At 39.4% G+C, this 16,609-nt stretch overlaps 1 protein-coding gene across 1 annotated transcript in view; it reads right to left on the bottom strand.

Moving 5' to 3' along the window:
* Positions 1-16,382, bottom strand: part of LOC124153255 (acetylcholinesterase-like) — a 41,362-nt gene extending 24,980 nt beyond the window's left edge. Inside the window, exon 1 of the mRNA XM_046526353.1 lies at positions 16,067-16,382. The gene's annotated coding sequence lies outside the window, so the exon portion shown is untranslated. The remainder of the gene's footprint in view (positions 1-16,066) is intronic.
* Positions 16,383-16,609: the final 227 nt, after the last annotated feature.

Genomic DNA, 16,609 nt, shown 5'->3' with positions numbered 1-16,609 from the left:
TGCATTTCACGCATTAAGAAAATAATTTTACGGATAAGTAAGCTTTAGAGAAATACGGGATGGTTAGGTTCCTAAACTCAATTCGACGACATGTTGATAAGTAAAAAAGGCTAGCCGGCTCTATCTTATTCAATTATTGCTGTTATATTCAATTTTATTGTCCCCAAGGTTTTTTCGTGCTATTATTTGCTTGTGCGCTCATGCAATTTATTGAAACAAGGCGTTTTTAGTTGCTAGCAAAAGAAAATCACGTCTTTGACAATAAGTTGTAACTTTGTACTTTGAATGCCCTGAAGTGAATTACTTTCTTTTAGAAAAGCACAAATACAGGGCTATTGAATTTTGCGACACGGCGACTCAGGAGATGATAATGAGGCTGGAAGACTACTCAATTTCCAAAAAGCTTATTACCGCTGCGCGCTGTTGGAAAGATGTTATTACCACGTCCTGCGCCAACTTTGAAATTGATCACATGCTTTCGATGAATTTTAATGTATGCAGCTAATAGCTGCAGAAGGATATGAAGGGAAGCCAGCTGCATAATAAATCTTCGACCTAGAGTCGAAATGTTCACTGGGACACGGAATTGCCATTTCTTGCTGGGGCATTTCTGCCAGCCATTTGCTTCTGCTTCCCCTATGATCCTTTCCCTCGCCCCTTTCACTACTTTCACTGCCCGTAATCTGAGCATTTGGGGACGTCAGGTAAGGCAAGAACTGTACTCAGTCACACAGATATTTACGTCGGGAAGGGGGTGCTTAGGTGGTATGGAATTTTATAGTCAATTCGAACGCCTTGGAAAACCATGCAAGCATAAAAAAATAAATTAAATTAGATATATATTTTGCATAATGTAGATAGTTAAATTCATTGCTGTTTATTGGCAGACGTTAATAAATGTAACCATAGCAAAAAATGGTGTGTAGGAGGTGGAGTATCAGAGTGGTCTCTTCAGCATATTTTTCGCGGGAAGTCGTCACAAGTGCAAAATTTCGGAGGGGTTTGAAGCCCCCAAGGTCGCCAAGAAACTTGCCAGACTATTGCGAAATTGGTTTACTTTCTGACGGTATTTTTTTCTTAAGGCCGCTATACACGGCGAATGATCATGCTGAATGATCGCGTGATAATTCACAGGATCATACAAGCAAAATAGAACATGTTCTAATTTTCACTGAATGATCATGCGCATGAAGGTTCATCCGCGAATTGTTCCATCATTCACGGTGAATGATCACGTGATCATTCACAAGATCATGCGTGCAAAATAGAACATGTTCTAATTTTCACTGAATAATCATGCGCATGGCGGTTCATTTGCGAATTCTTCCGTTATACTCGGCGAATGATTTCATTCGCATGATCTTGCAGCATGATCATTCGAATGATCATTCACCGTACATAGCGGCCTTTAGGAACGAGACGAGGGATATTCAAATATCTTTTCCGCAACCTTGTTTGTGAAGGAATTTCGCCAGCCCATATGCCCCCAGCGTAATTCGCGCTGGCCACTAAAATGGTGGTGCATTCGATATCTTTTCAAATTTACGCTCAACTTAACTTTCGTGCTTAAACAAATTTTTGTTGCAGCTAAATAACTTTTATCCGAGTTATGGGTTACCGAAATTGACAATTCGTTCCAACACTCTTGAAACACGGATATTTTTTCCCCAAAAACACTGATATACTCTCTTCAAATGCGGTTATGAAGTAAATATTTCGTTTTTAAACGCAGAATTGAAAAGAAAAAGCATTAATTTTATTGGCTTTACTGCGTCCCCTTGAGTTATTTCGTAAGACGTTTACAAACTTAGTGACACATAATTTCTTCTCCAATAGTGTTTTCCATCCTCTTCTACAAGTCTATAATCAATGTCTACTAGTTGTACACGATATTTCTGTTTAAATTTATTTTCCCGGGTATTTCAGTTGCTGTTAAGCCTGCCTCAATTAAGGCTACAACTTTTCCCCTCCTGCATGGAGGCAACCTCATCTCTAGATTAGAACTGGTACCCTTCTCCATGCAAATAAAAAAGTTCTGGCAGTGAGCTCGTTTATCCTCCTAGTAAAGCTAATTATGTCTTCAAACTCATCTAAATTCAAATGCGGAACCCATCGAGTCTCATCGTTTTTCTGTCAGAAGAAAGCTTTGCCATCTAATGCACCATCTATTCCACGGAGTTCGGGCCGTTGCGAGAAACACTCGCGTGGAGGGCTAACCGGCTAATCCAAATCGCGTATTTGGGCAACGAAAAAGTGTTGATGGTTTTCCAAATTTGAATATTCCTCGTCGGACAAAGAATAACAACCCACTGCAAATAAACATGTTTTTCCATTGATCTATGTCGGCGGAAAAAATTTTGTTGGGAGACCCGGGTATCAGCATATCATGCAATCACCTGATTATAGCATGATATGCAGAAACCCGGATCGTACCATTTAAAATAAAGTGTGGAATAGAAAAAAGTATTTTTATTTAATGATGAAGCAGTTCCACAAATGTACGCCGGAGACCGTGTCTTATGTTTGTTGGGAAACAATAATTTTTTTTAAGGACCTTGGGTGGGAGGGTTGTGGTAACTGTGAAAGTAAGGGGTGGGGGAGGGTGGAAGGCAGAGAGCTTTTAGGGTTAATTTGTGAGGCTTCAAGGTTTCAATCTGCTCTAAGCACGTGGAAACATTGACAGCAGCTGCATAGCTCAAATCTCTACATCGTTTGGCATTAATTGGCCTAATATAAAATGAATTTTGGGTTCTTTCTGCGTGTTGTAAAATATAAATTGATGCATGCCAGAGGCTACCTTGTAGTCATATGTGGTCAACGGCTTTCATTATTGTCATAGTTATAGGGGCGTTAATCCATAATTTCAAGTGAATATTCTCGGGATTTCCGCCGAGTTAAATATTTATATATCACCAGCGTTTCCACTGACGACTCGTAGGGGAAGAATTTATTCCAAAAGCTAATTTATATTAATTCAATAGCCTGTGAATGCTTCAACCACTAATTGTCTATTCATCCCATACTCTGCCAGATATCAGTTTTTTAACTTTCCCCCCATATTAAGTGCGGAAGCAATTGAAGGATTGGAGCTGAAGGTGGTATGCAGGTTGCCTATACCGGAATTTTGTCGTCAATTCGAATGCGTCGAAAAATCATGCAAACATACAAAACAATTGATTAAATTAGCTATTTATTTATTTTGCGTAATGCAGATAGTTAAAGTCATTGTTAGTTATTGGCAGACATTGAGACATGTAACTATAGCAAAAAATGGAGTGTAAGAGGTGGAGTATCAGAGTGGTCTCCTCAGTAGATTTATGATGGGCAGTGGTCACAAGTGCAAAATTTCGGAGGAGTTTGAAGCCCCCAAGGTCCCCAAGAAACGTTACAGAATAACTTTACTAACTTTAACAGACTAACTAACTTTATTACTCTTAACATGCCATATCCACGTTAAGAGTAATAAATTTTGAAGGACCCACTGTGGCCTCGTTCATCAATTTTCTTTTAACGTCGATTGTGATGGAATTTTAAAATAAAGACACCAGTATTTTCCGTTATCTTTCCGTCGCCCACTTCTCGAAATATTAGTGGTGAAAAAATCTATTGCCTTGACCTTTCACAGAAAAGTTGATGACGTAACCGACTCCTACCAAGCGCAACTTTACGTCTCAGCTGCCCAATTCCTCGATTTTTTGTCTCGCGTGGTTCATTGTTGTTTAAAATATTGTGAGCGATTCCATATTTCAACGAGCGATTCTCCAGGAACGAGTTACTGAGCTGAAACTCTAAATAACGTCACGCACTCATGAAAAGTGGGCGGCACCTTTCTTTTTTTTATATTTAAAACCTTTGAACAAATGTCTGAATGAAGATTTTTCTTCGTCGCAACTTATCCATTCCTTCCTCTAAACGAATTCTTTTAATGAATCGCGATTTGGGGACTGAGTGAATGACCTCATTGGAAACCAGGGAGCAACACTCTCTGGTGCCTATGTGCGTCGGCAAATCACCGCAGACGCAATTAGTTTTCTGCTCGAGTAGTCTGGAGGCCACATGGATTGCCGCACCGATGCCTCATCGAATCTTTGCCGGTGATCGCTTCCGCAGGGGTCCGAAGAAAGCGGAGGAGGGGTATGGGGGGGGGGAAGGTGGGGGGGAGGGTTCAGCGGAGCGGTGGCGGCCAGTCCGCGGTGACCCCTTGGCCCAGTTGGCGAGGGCATCGAGGCGAGGAAGAGGAGCCACTGTTGTTTTACGCATCCTTCCGCCACCGCTATACACTGCACTCTCGGCGGACGGGGAGGAGACTCATCGGATGCTCACAAAAGGAGCATCCGATGGCCTAATCTTTCAGAATGGACTCGTTCAACTATTTTTTTTCGATTTTTGTAGAATTAAAAACATAATTTTTGGGTTAAAAGTATGCTGTTTCAGGAGATTCAGGTGGAACCGTTCCATCATTTATGAATGAAAGAGATTTTGTATGTTCCACAAATAACCATTCACTGCACTAAACGTCTTTTTTTTGTGCTTTCATATAATTTTCAAGCGTTATTGTCTAGTGAAACTTAAAATAAATGTGAAAGCATAGAAATGCACCGTGTGATATAGAGAATTAAAGTTTTGTGGGGCTTGCAAAATCTCTTCTGTTATGTTTAAAAATTATATGCATCAACTAAACACAATATTCTCATTGTATATTGATAAGTTGTATACTTACTAGTTTAACAATAAAGTATTGATCGGTAGTAATTAAAACTCTCGCGGTTCATGGTATCCAGCAGTGGAATCGAAACTCGAAATTGTTGGATAATCACTGTTGGTCATCGTAGATATTTCATTTTTCAAAAATACATTCTTTCATCAGGTGATGATCATGCATGCATTTTCATCGCAAAAGAAACATATTTGATGAAATTAAAAAAATTACAGTTATCATGTATTTTTTCCTTCCCGAAAACAAGAAAAAATCAAGAAGCCCGTACGTGCGGAATGCATGGGAATTGTTTTCACAAATGCTAACATAACTAAGTGCTAAAGAGAAATACTTTCGTGATAACGATTCTTCTCAGTCCAAACGAATTTACGGGTTACGCGGGGAAGCGATTGTACTCGTTTTAACTTTCACTCGTAATTTTATTTCATTTTCGATTATCATAGAGTTATACAATTTTAGACAAACCGTATTTTTACGGTTTTCTATCAATCGCCTACTTCTTGAGTTTTTCTCGACGAAAAATTGACGGCCTTAAATCTTTCGCTGATTAGTTGACAATCACGATTACCAAAAATTACTATTTGTGGTCACTGAACGCAATCCTGAGTTCGAATTAATTTTGTTGACTGGTAGCCCGATACGTGGACATCAGGCGATGTCCACGTATCACTGTACATATGAACTCATATGGAAATAGTTTAAACAAAAAAAATTACATAATAGCAGCTTTGAACGATAACCTTTCAAAATAAGTAGTGCGTACGGTACCCGACTAGAAAGAGGATTGAATAGAATGATCGCAGGCTTTCCCGGCGTATAGAATTGTGGAAGGTTACTTGGGATTTCCACTGGGTCAGGTTCTCCAACTTCATCTCGGCCGAAGTTTCGATGAACGAGTTGTCCATCGTCATCAGGGCAACCTTCCACCTGGATTGAGTCCTTAAAGAAGAAATATTTTCTTCGCCTCTTTGTAACATTTCTCTCCCGAAAGCTTTAAACACACTACGCTTGTAATTTTTATTCCTCAAAACTTTATGTTCGTACGAGGAACTTATTTGTCTGTGCGCTTACGACGCTCGACACATCCTCATTAGTTCTCACGGAGGCATCGTTTGAATTATGTGACTACAGTGTCGTCAAAAGACGTATTCATGTGCCATTTCTACAATTGATGGAAGGCAACGTTTGATTAGATTCTGAGACTTGGATTTTGAACCCTCCCCTTGTCAGAGTTGAGACATGAATGGGGAGAAATTCTTAGTCTGTGAGCTCAATAAAATACAATGAAAAACAGCGCGATTCGTGAATAACTGCTACCAGGAAACAGGGAGCGATACGCAGTATTGACGAAAATGAAGCTGGGAGCTCCTACGTGTTAGTCTTAGATTGCTTCATCAATTATGTAACATACATATCTACGGCTGAGAAGCTAAGGTATACAAGCGATTTTTTTCTATCCAGAGCTAAGTACAGAAATTGATTGAACAAATATAAAAAAACTTGGCGGCCAAAGGACACGAGTGTGTCTCAGTTCTGCGCTGAAATCGAGTGGAAAATCTAATGCATTACTAAATACCTTGTTGATCTCGTTTATTTTTTCCCTAATTTTTGTTCCTAACTCACTTTTACTCACTCTTAATTTTCTTCTTATGCTTTTTATTCTTCAGCTTACATTTAACCCCATTTTTTCAAGCTATTACTATTCGCAGTGTTCCTGGTTATTGTAAATGGCTCGTTATGCTTCCAATGATTGGCGCTCATTATAATCATTGATCAATAAACCTTAGATTGGTTGAAAGAATTTCCCCGCTCTAGTCTCCTATCAGCTTATATATTTACTCTTATTTTTATCTTCTCTTTAATATTTTTAATCACCTGTTCCATGAGCATTATCTTAGGCAAACATATGCCATTCTTCTAGTCCACTTATCATTTGGCGATTGCATTCATTGGACGATTGAGCTATCCCATACTCTGGTTTTCAGAGGAAATTTCTATCCTCCCTCTTTTCCTAGAAGTTCCTCATTAATTCATCCAATTGATATTCATAATTTTTTTGCAGCACCTTATTTTGAGTCCTTTCACCCTCAATTTCTCTTTCACTGTCGTAGTTTACATCTCACTGTATAATGATTCCTCATATAAAGCGAGAAGTGATGATATTTTCTAAATTTTCTCATTTATACTGCCAATTTTTATGAGATTATTTTTATTTTTGAGAACAGCTATGGAAGGTTAGTGCTAATGCATCAATAACGAAGTAAGCAGTTTAACAGCTTGGACTAATTATAACTAATCAAAAACGGTGATTTCGGGGCATAAAAAAACTTGGCATGGAGTTCCAAATTGGGATTATAGAAAGGGAAAAAAAGGAAAGCAATTTATTGTTTGCGTGAGGAAACGAGCTGAGGGTTGCTTGGAAGCAGTTGCGGAAGTAAAAGGAGACGGACGTTGCTATCGCGATAACAATAGAAAATGAGTCCTGATATTTCCCATAAAACCGAGAAAACGCGCTGTTCCGAGTTTCTGTGGATCCGGACATATTTTGAAAAGTAGGCGGCAGAATTAAAAAAATTCCACCGAGGTCTATCAATCGGCCTACTTCTATGAAATCACCCGCTAGTGTACTCGAAGTATGAATTGAAATTTTGTTTACTTTCAGCTGGACACGATTAAGAGTCCCTCATACTTCATGCCCATTCAATAAGAAGCATCACTTCTCCCGCTCGGCCATTTTAAATTCGTGATTTAATACTCGTTTAAAAAAATGGGATACTTTTTGAAATTTTGAGGATGTGAAAAGTAAACCATGGTCAAAATTTGATCATAAATATCTTTAATTTGAAAACTTTGACTTATTATTTTCTCAGAAGTAAAATTTTTACGGCCTGGTCAACGATGTATTAATAATCCGTACGAGAATGACGAAATGCACGAAGGATTAGGGAGAACCGGAACGGTACATGCATGAACCAATTTCAAAACGTTTATATTTGCTGTTCATGCATTCGTACAGCATTACACGTTAGGTTTTGGACTTCATTCTCCCGTGTATACATTCCTATATTCAGGCCTTCATATTGGATTAATTAAATAAGTTGAATACTTTGTTTATTCCACTCACTATTCGGTACTTCTCATTTGAAATCATGACATATGCCAAGCTATCAGATAAAAATCTGTTAAATAACTGAATACCAATGTACGTACTATTCTCCTCTATACCAAGTCCTGATCCCTTGTCCTAGAAAATATTCGCACCCCCCCTCCACTTCCCAGGCCCGGAGATTCACTCCTGACTTCCACACCGCTGTCATACTATTCCTCTTCCACCTTTCATTCTCTCCTCTCTGCCTTCCTTTAACCCCTGAAAACATAGTTATATTAATCACTCACCATGAGAGGAAAGGCTGTATTATCTCTAGGAATTCACGCGGTAATGTTGAAACGGGTCGAGGTGTACCAAATAAAGTGTGTGGAATTGAAAAATTACCAACTTCTTTCAACCATATCATATTATCAACCATAATCAAATTCCACGAAGTCAGCTCGCATACAATTGAAGATATACTTTAAATGTTTGGTACAGTTAAATTTTATTTACTCTATACTCTGAAAATTTTGAGAACCGTTAGTCTAGTTTACAGATAAGCTATTATTAACGAAAACAGACCTAATACCACCGCTGAAGCCGGAGCGGTTCGTTCACTTAACAGTCCATTTTCCGTCGCTTGATGCGAAATTTCTGTTAATAAACCTGAGCCACGGCGATTTTCAAGATATATATTTATCTAATTAACCCTGTATCGATTATAATTGAACGCATTCGCGAGCTTCTTTTATCTCCCTCCCTGCGCTTTTCACTTTCACGCGGTTCAATCAATGGTTTCGCTTTCACCATATGTTTTCTCCACTGCACCCTCACTCCCCCTCTACTTCGAGCCGACTATCGCAGAGTTTACGCACGGAGGGACCATCTTTTGATCAGAATGGACTCCTTTAAGTTTCCTCCAAGATGTATGGCAGGAGCTGTTTCCAAGGAGAGAAATGTGTAATCAAAAATTCTCTCGCTCTTATTTCAGGGAGTTTGCTTGAAGCTCCTGAATGCTTCCATATAAGTGAACAGTAATGAATACCAAAAAGATGCAAAGATACATTCAAATTTATGGCTTAACTATCATTCACTCACGGAATGAGTACAATATTTTTCCATCGCAGAGTTTGCTTGCCATCGTGTGCTTCTGTCGAATGGAGTACACACATTTTATTTTACTACTGAAATGGATAATTTTAAATAAGTAATGGAATAGAAACTCCTCTTTAATATCGGGATTGATCACCGATGTCACTTTACCTTTCTTTTTGCAACATATAGTGTAACATCAGACCGATGGGAAAGTGAAGACCCCACGCCTGGGTTTCAGCATATAGATTGAATGATTTCACCTTTCGTGATAATTACTGTAAGATCCTTATACATGTTACCTAGTGCGCGTAAGTTCGTACATGGAGAACTACTTTAACATTCTTTCATTGGGCTAACTTGAGGTGATAGAAATCTCTTTATTAGCCATAATATATTACCTGAAGCAACTATTTGTCAACCCAATGGCTATGCTTTGGGAAAACATTAACTTTTGGATTGATGTCTCGGAAACACTTTCACTTATTCTTATAAAACTGTAAGTTAATGTCTTTTTAGCATCATAAAAGCATTCTGGGTCCAATGTAAACGAGCCATCTTCGTAATGTATTCAGCAATAACCGAAAGACTCACAGTATTTAAAAGACCTCGGCAGCTATTCTGATTGATGTATTTTAATATTTAATCTTGGGCTTACTGCTTTTCCGATTTGGTTTTCATATTTCAATCATTTTACTCAATTTAAAAGCGAATTCAAATGGATTTATCAAGGGTATTTGTGATGTGTGAGAGCTAATACATAGTAAATATAAACTGACTTTTCGTCGTAAACGACAAATATTGACATTCCGAAATTATAAACCTCGTCATTCCCGATTGATTGATTCCAACGGCAGTGTTTTAATTGATGTTGTTTATTCGATCTGATTTTAAACGATTGAATTTAATAGTTACGAATCATTACAGCGTTAATGGTTGTTGTATAGCAGATACCTAGGTTAATACAAAATTAAAGATTTCCACCTGATGGAACACTCCACGTGATATTTTCCCATCAGGCCTAGCATTATGACTAGTACGTGTAAGGAAGTTCTCATATTTATTTCTCAATAAAGATAATATCAATATGAAATAATTAGTATCAACCCGATGCAACATTTGAAGTCACCCTCCAAAAACATGATAAACGATAAGGAACGGCAGCTATTAATTAAATGGACCTAACTCGGCAGCATTTAATAGGATTTGACGACTTAGAACTTGGCTTTAAAAATCCTCAATTTTCGTCACACCTATCGATTTATGACGTCTTCTGCCTCCAATTGGCCAAGAAACAGCTAATAAAATGCTTAATTAGAGCATTACCGAATTTTGGAGAAGAGGAAGGAATGGACCGCATGTACGATGATTGTGGTAACTTACGTGAAAGTAAGGGGTGGGGAGGGTTGAGGAAGGCGAAGAGATTTTAGGGTTAATTTGTGAGGTTTCAAGGTTTCAATCTGCTCTAAGCACGTGGAAACATTGACAGCAGCTGCATAGCTCAAATCTCTACATCGTTTGGCATTAATTGGCCTAATATAAAATGAATTTTGGGTTCTTTCTGCGTGTTGTAAAATATCAATTGATGCATGCCAGAGGCTACCTTGTAGTCATATGTGGTCAACGGCTTTCATTATTGTCATAGTTATAGAGGCGTTAATCCATAATTTCAAGTGAATATTCTCGGGATTTCCGCCGAGGTAAATATTTATAAATCATCAGCGTTTCCACTGACGACTCGTAGGGGAAGCATTTATTCCAAAAGCTAACTTATATTAATTCAATAGCCTGCGAATGATTCATCCACTAATTGTCTATTCATTTCATACTCTGTCAGAACTTATTTGTGTTTGAACTTAAACAATTATACGAAAAATTTAAGAATGTCATTTGTTTATCAAATGTCTGTTGCCTACATATTTCGTGAATTGAGGTTGTCAACCTCATTCCCAAACTTCTTTGATCTGATAAAAAAAGATACTCTCAACTCAAAATAATTCAATGAATAGGTCACTAGGGATATGCAAAAATACTTTTAAGGAAGAGGTTTGCGAATAAAACTAGCCCATGATGAGTTCGTTTGCCGGAAGTAAAATTATAAGAGCCAAGTCATTTGCCGGATTACTTTTTCCTTATAATCGCTTGCGTGTCTCAACATAAAATGCCCCAACAAAGCTTTGGAAAGTTATGTAATACCAACGAGTTATCGGATAAAGTATCGCTCCTCGGGAAGGTTAGAGGGTTTCGTGTTACAAAAGTTAAGAAACATCTGTTTTGGATGATTAATATCTCAAAAACAGAAGATGGTAGATTGCGATTCCTCTAGACCTGAGAAAAATGTGGTCTTCCACATGGCGGCTCTATGATATTTTTCTACGCTCTCACCTTGAGAACCTTATAAGGCAAGATTAGCAGAGATCCTTAAAAAAAACCCACGAGTTATTTTTCTAGCGATCACTCATGATGAAATTTGGTGTCTTCAGGTGTGTAGATTTTGCCCTCAAGAATATGAATGTGTTAGGAGCAGAGCGTCATGTAGGCATGCAAAGATGCTGAATCGTGAATTTCTCACGCTAGGAATTATATGCTTTGAATTTACTCGTGAAACTTAAATACTATATTTTAGCAATCTTCGCAAGGACAGAAGATTCTGTCAATTCCTGGCCGGATCTAACACCCAATGAATAGTATTTGAATATTTTCATGGAGAAACTTTTATTAGGGTAAATACATTTTCTGATTGCTAACTAAAAACAAAGTCTGCACTACTTTGAAATGGAAATCAAGTCATCACTCATTGAAGCTCCTCCATTTAGATTACTGCAGCCTGCGCGACGACTTTTCGCTATTATCCCTACTTGTTTTTAGACTTACGATTGTAAGACGCACTGATAATCAGGGGCTCCACTCCCACGTATATCACTGGCGAACATAATTTATTATTATAATAAAATTATATAAAGCTTTTTTCTGTGTTAAATAAAAATTTTTTGACTCATTTCTGATGGTATAGGGTTAGAATGAGTTTGAATCACGTGTTTTACCGACCACAAATGCATATTTCTCATGGCTATGAATTGATCAGTCTCATTGAAATCCACAAATATTAAAAGAGATTGAATGGTATAGATTTAAGTGGCTGCAACTAAGATAGAAATTGGATTGATGGAACTGAAATTATTTCTTGTTTTGACGTTAATGTAGTAGTTGTGAAGTATTCATATTTAGTTTCATCTAACGTTAAGAACTCGTTTCAAAAGTCAATGGAAGATGGTCCATCTACTGGGATGGGATATAAATACCGTGAAGTCGCTATTATTGAGACACAAAGTCTTCAACCTGCAGTTTCTCCCGTTCCCATTCAGCCATTCTCTCGTTCGTTTGAAATGAGGAACTTTGAAATGTTACCGCCCTCATTTCATGCGTTAATGACGTTATTTGAGTTCTGCGTCAGGGAAAACCTTTCTTTGAGGGAAGAAATCACTTGTAAGAGTACAAACAATAAGGAACCCTACGAGGTCAATGCTCAGGTCTAAGGAGTAGTGTAAAAGCTCAGATCCGCCCGTCATGAGTTCGCGACGTCATAAACTTATCTGCAAAAGCGTTAAAGACGTCAACTTTTCGAACCAATTAGCTCGAGGAGCAGCAACGGATCGAAAAACGGAAATATTTGGGTCTCTTAATTGTTTTATAGTCCGGTCAAATTATCCCAAAAAAATAGGAGGACCCTTACATAAATTCCCAAAAGTTGAAATTTTACAGGAACGTTAGGAATACCACATAAATGAAATCCTGAAAAGTCCCCATCGAACCCGTGAGTGCAAAACATTTATTCAAGGTCAAAGGTCACAAAAATAGGGTTTTTAATTGTTTGGCGAAACGGTTAGTTTTACGACAATTTTTTTTCGACCAGAATTGTAGATCAGGAAATTATCCACAAAATTATCACTATATTTTTTTCTCTGAGATTTATCATTTCTGTGAAAAGGTCATTAGAAAGAACAGCTGTGTTCTCCGTGGTATGCATGACTATATCGTTGCGCTCTCCGATCATTATTGGACAGCTCAATGGGATCGATGGGGACTTTTCAGGAATTCACAAGAGCGGTATCCCTGGAGTTCCTGTAAATTTTCAGCTTGCTGGGAATTTATGCAATTGTCAATGTCTATTTTGACCGGGCTACTAACTCTCTCACACAGGTAATGCAATGAAATCGGTGAGCGAGTCCATTTTACATACAAATCGACTCGCCGTAAAGCATCGAATTGTTAGCTAGACACCACCATTGGATAAGTAACTATTCCCCCTTTTTCATACACTATGGTAAATAGTTGGGGGTATTCAAATTCATTGAATGTCATATGACAAATTTCAGAGTTGGCAACGAAAAATCGTATACATTTAACCCACAACCTTCTTGATACCCTTCCACCCACCGACTACTCTTCAGATGCCAAAATATTCTCCTACTTAGCCCCGCAAACTATCGCGGATTGTGCAAAATGATTTGTAAGTAAATATTAGTTTTGGATCACTATTTGTGTCAATTAAATTCTTCGATGATTATAATGAATTCGCTGAGCAAAACAGAGTTTAAATTAATTTCCGCCACTTAAACTACTTACTGAAAAGCATCCTTAATTTGGCGAATCTCTTATTTCGGCGGTAGGAAGTGCGGGTAGGAAGCGTTGGATTCTGTCGAAAAGAATCTCTGAGCTCACGAAACGCGAGGGCCGGCGGCGCTAACGGAATTTCTCCCCGGCCATCGATATGAGCGTCACCGGCCGGAGGCAGTAGGGCTGGCGGGGGCATCGGCGCGTGCCATCTGATTGTGGGCGGCCGGTAGCATTATCCGCGAGGGGAGAGAGGCATCGCCACGGAGGGGTTAAAGGACTGCTTTTTAATATAGGGCGCAGCGCCATTCAAATTTAACTGCCTCACTACCGTTCAAAATCCATCTTAGCGAAAATTCTCTGGAACATTCTTTCATAGGATGATCTTCCAATTCTCTAGGAACATTTTGGATGTATTGAGCCAGGGGAATACATAGACGAGGCTCTATTCCGTCCTGGAGGAGCTTCAGCTATCGCGCAACTTGTTTTTTTTACCGAGGACCGCGGCCGCAATATAGAGAAAATCTCTTGATCATTCTTCTCATAGGATGGTCTACCATTTTTATAGGAACGTTAAATCTAGTTAAATCTAGTGGTAGCTCGCGTCAGAGGCGCAGCCAGGAATCAAGGCTAGGGGGGGGGGGGGTTTAGGCGCAACTAACACTGGGGGCTCTGAAGGTGTGGAATATCCGCCAGGGTAAGCGGGAGGTGCGAGGGCCCTCCCCTAGAAAAATTTTCAGATAAATGGCACAATATGGTGAGCTTCACGGCTTTCTGAGGGATATTTTATTGATCCTTACACAATTCTATAAGTAATATTAACAAAATTAAGTGAAGTGGATTAAACTTAAAAATTTCTCTAAGATCTGGGGGGAGGGTTTATCCCCCAAACCCTCCCTCCCCCCCTCGCCGCGCCACTGGCTCGCGTCGCCCTCATAACAAATCAAAACACTGTTATCCCTCTCCTTCCCTCTGCTAACCCTACCCTGAAGGCATCGTCGGGCTCATAATCACTGCGGCGTTCCCTGCAGGATCCAGGTCCAATCTCTCTTCAAATCCATTACGAGAAAAGTCTCAGTGCCAGAGTAATCTTCCCTTTATCTAAGAACAGCGAAACTGGTTTTGCTGGAAGTGGCTCGCGTCGCCTATGTTACGGCGCGAGATTCTTCCATCCCAAATTCTCACAGCAGTAGCCTAGCCCAGGGGTGCCCTCTATCTTATCGCAGAGATGCCTCTATCATTACTCTCTTCCGAAAACCCAACCATACTTGCAGAGCAGGGTAAAAAAGGCTTGTATACCCGGCCTCTAGAGGTTAACCTCGCGAGGCCCGAAGGCTCCGATCCCCTCTAATCATTTCAATCAGTATTTAAAAAATTAATGACGGATTTTTTTTCTGGTGACTTCGAATAAATTCTGAACGACCCGATATTAGATTGAATGAAGATCACAGAATTAAAGCAAAAGATCCAATATAGGAGAAGTTAAATCGTTTTCGATTTTTTTGGAGTGATCTGAGTCACTAGAGAATTCACCGCGATTAGCATCTGGTGGTTTGCCAGTCCAGGAAGCTGTTTAGGTAATCTGCTACTCAATTCGTCCTCATAGGCTTTTAACTCGCTCTTAACAACTCAGTGTATACTGCTGTGTTGCTCAACTATTCTGTAACCAAATGAATTATTTATGCGCGAATCCTGCCACATTTATTAGGGTGTTACTTTGATAACAGTCTAAAAGGTGTAACATGAAACGGATATAATATTGGGTAAAAATAATCATCTCTGCCTAATATACTACAGTTAATTTATTTGGCATCATATTGGTTTATATTAAGAAATATTGAACATTCATGTAGAAAGAATAGCTGTAATAGCTTATCTCGCCTGTGTTGGCTTTCACGGTATCAAGTAGTGATCAGTAAGGCAAGTAAGATAGTAGTAGTGGTATGAAATCCCTATGTTGATGACGCGTTCTCGCTATTCCCTTCGTTTCAAGCGATTCCCATATTACTGGCTATATTTCCGTAACCCAGCACCCATATATATACAAAATAATCGAGATAAAATGTCCCGAATGCGGAAATGCGACTAAAAAATGGGGAACTCTGTCGGTGAAACAGTATAGAAGTATTTATTCTTTTGAAAGTTACTTAAAAATGATTTAACGTGCCATAACGTTGTATTTACTACGATTTAATGTGAACTACCACCCATTCTTCGATGATTAGTTTTATTGTTTTGGAAAATTCCATGCCTTGTAAAAGATGCCTGAGTATACATACACTAGATTCAATATCAATTCCTCATTACCTCTCTACAAGTAACTCTCTTCCAAACATATTATCTGTAGTAAATCGAAGCAGTAAAAACTCAGTGGCTCTTCATTTCGGTATTAGATGCATATATAATTGCCGATTCTGCCGTTTTCGAATGTAATTATTGTTAAATAATCAATTGAACAAACGAAGTCCACCATAGAATTGTCAAATTAATAACTTGATAACTAACGTTGTTGAAAAACTAATCGGCACAGAAAATATTTATAAATAGATTACCTGAAAATTATATTGCCACCTGCTACAGCAATGATATCACACAAAACCGCTTGTCGTCTTTTCCGCGGAGCAGTTGCGTTTCGTGGTCACCGACAGCTGTTCGCCGCCTGCTCCCCTCGACCGCCGCCAATTCAAGTCCCCGCTGTCCCCAGATCCGCCCGTTAAAGTCTCCGAGAGTTTTAAGTCTCAGAGAGTTGAAGTCTCCTGTCTTGGTGCTGACGACCGATGTCCACTTCCACACCACAATCCCGTCCCCTCCGGCGTCACTCACTGATGTACACTCTCCCTGACGACAAGCACCCCGCACCGCACTGCACTCTCTTCGCTGGCGGCCGTTTCACTGGCGGTGGGCATCGCTGCATGCGGAAGCGGCCGTTCCACACGGCAGACCCTCCCTCGCTCATTTGGCCACGGCTCGCAACACGCCCCTCCGCTGCCAAACGAAGCGTGCCATAATATGCGTGATTGTGCTCCCTCCATTTAAGGGGCGGCGGCCTTGCCACTCCTTTAGCGCGCACCTTATGGATTTGGCTGCCCGCTTTT

The sequence above is a fragment of the Ischnura elegans genome, chromosome 2 (assembly GCF_921293095.1).
Source record: "Ischnura elegans chromosome 2, ioIscEleg1.1, whole genome shotgun sequence".
Classification (NCBI taxonomy): domain Eukaryota; kingdom Metazoa; phylum Arthropoda; class Insecta; order Odonata; family Coenagrionidae; genus Ischnura; species Ischnura elegans.
Note: the sequence above shows the minus strand (reverse complement) of the source record. Positions and strands in the feature narration are given on the sequence as shown.